This window comes from Loxodonta africana, chromosome 6 (assembly GCF_030014295.1).
Source record: "Loxodonta africana isolate mLoxAfr1 chromosome 6, mLoxAfr1.hap2, whole genome shotgun sequence".
NCBI lineage: Eukaryota > Metazoa > Chordata > Mammalia > Proboscidea > Elephantidae > Loxodonta > Loxodonta africana.
The window spans coordinates 54,236,469-54,238,498 of NC_087347.1; the positions used below are offsets into that span (position 1 = coordinate 54,236,469).

The following is a 2,030-nucleotide window of genomic DNA, read 5'->3' on the forward strand; positions in this document are numbered from 1 at the left end:
TCTTTTGATTTTATCTCCAAACTTCTAACAGCACCACTCATACACTCTTTGCTTGTTTCCAATAAGGTAGTATTTCCCACAGGATATCTCTGGGAACATTAATTTTGAGATATTAATAGGTGTTATATTTTAATAAAAAAAAATGTCTCCAAGGGCAAACGCATCTGGGAAATGATATAATAAGCAAAGTTAATCAGGTTTCTTTTCTATATTTCTCAGAATCCTTAGGACACTTACGTGAATTAGGAATAGTCAGGGAGAGGATGTATTGTATAATGTTTCCCAAACAAGCTGTTTTCATGAAGCATCTTTCTTTCATGGAGTCTCTATTGAGAAGAGTGTTCTGAAGGGCACATAAAGGAAAAACTGAGATGGTTAAAACAGCATGAGATTTGGAATCTCATGGCCTTGGGGTCAAATCCCAACATCAATCCCAATGACTCAACCATAGTCAGATTTAGAACTTTTGTTTGTTATCTGTAAAAGGAAGTGATTTATAATTAACTTAGAAGGTCATAATAATTTAAGGAGAAACATATCTTAAACAACAAATATGAATCTTTGTGTATACTATATGTCAAGTAAATAATAGCTTTCCAGCTTTCCCTGAACTTCCAGCCAAACTAAAGTTTCCAGAGTTTCCTTGTATATATGTAGATTTTGCTTTGGAAAAAGAGAAACCTCTTTGGGAGTCCACTATTTCTATGTACCCTCTTTAAAGGAAAAACAAGTGTTAAGACACACATTGCAATGCCTCATCCTTCAAATTCTACCTTCTATATGAAGCCTTCTTTTGATCTCAATTAAAACCAATATCTCTCCTTTTTATAGAATTTTTTCCTTGCACCAGTACTTTATACAACCCTTTTCCTCTATTAGATTGCAACCTTTATGTTCAGATACCAATTATTGTTTGCCTAGCCTAAAAGTATTTAATTGAAATAAATGTGAAAATGTAAAGATAAAGAAATATTTAATTTTTTTAGGAAAATCACAAGCAGCAATACTCTCTTTTCTTAATGGCAAAGCACTAAGGTATAAAAGACATCTTAGATATTAACAAGCTGCTTATTGATTACTGACATACCTTTTACGTGGATTTTTTTATTTCCTATTACTTTCATTGCTTATTAGGCATTGAAAAAACTTGGTTTATTCGTGCAGCTTTTAAATATTTCCTGTGCTCGCTTCGGCAGCACATGTACTAAAGTTGGGACAATAGAGAGAAGATTAGCATGGCCCCTGCACATAAGCAGAAGTCCGAGTATCTTAGAGGAAACAGAAATAGCAAAGGGAAGAAAGAGGAGATCAGCAATGATGCATCAGTGCAAGAGTTGCTTGTGGAGCAAATGCCTGATATGGGCAATCAAGGTTCGTCATGTTTTGTCCTCTCCATTAGTGACATTCGGGAGGGAGGCTGTAATTCAAGTGAAGTTACTAATTCTAAGCTGCCTATTCACACTAACAGGACTTCTTTTCATTCTCTATACTTACCAGTTCCCTAGCACCTTAAGGAAAACCCTGGTAAAGACAAACCTGTTAAACAGTTTGGTACAGTAGGATCCCATGACTCAAGTCCTGTGTTTCATCGTTACTACCATGTATCCTATGAGGGAAAATTAGAACCCACCTGCCAGAATTTGAGTAATGTCAGCATTCTGCAAACCTACTACGATCAGGGAAACTTCAAAAGCTCTGATTCTTCAAAAGCCCTGATTATCTATAAAAGTATCATGTATAGGGAAGAAATGCTCAGTTGTTTGTTTTGTTTTATGGGAGACTAAGTTAACTCTATTTTTAGTTAACTATATATATATTATATATATAAAAATATACAACTATATTTTTAGTTAAGTGAAAACTTGTGGAGAAGTACCAAAAGAGAGCTCTGAGAGAAATTTGGAAGTTGAGATTAGTTAGGAGACATTCAATCTGCTACTGTTGCTGACCTCATTCTATCCATAAATGTAGGCTTCTCCTGTAGGGTTATCTCTCTCTGCTTTCCTCAGAGGAACAGGGTTGGTTTTGAA

At 35.0% G+C, this 2,030-nt stretch overlaps 1 non-coding gene across 1 annotated transcript; it reads left to right on the top strand.

The window, feature by feature from the left end:
* Positions 1–1,180: 1,180 nt before the first annotated feature.
* On the top strand, positions 1,181–1,290 carry LOC111749512 (U6 spliceosomal RNA). The gene has a single exon (XR_002784641.1). It is a non-coding gene; the product is annotated as a U6 spliceosomal RNA (small nuclear RNA).
* The last annotated feature ends 740 nt before the right edge of the window (positions 1,291–2,030 follow it).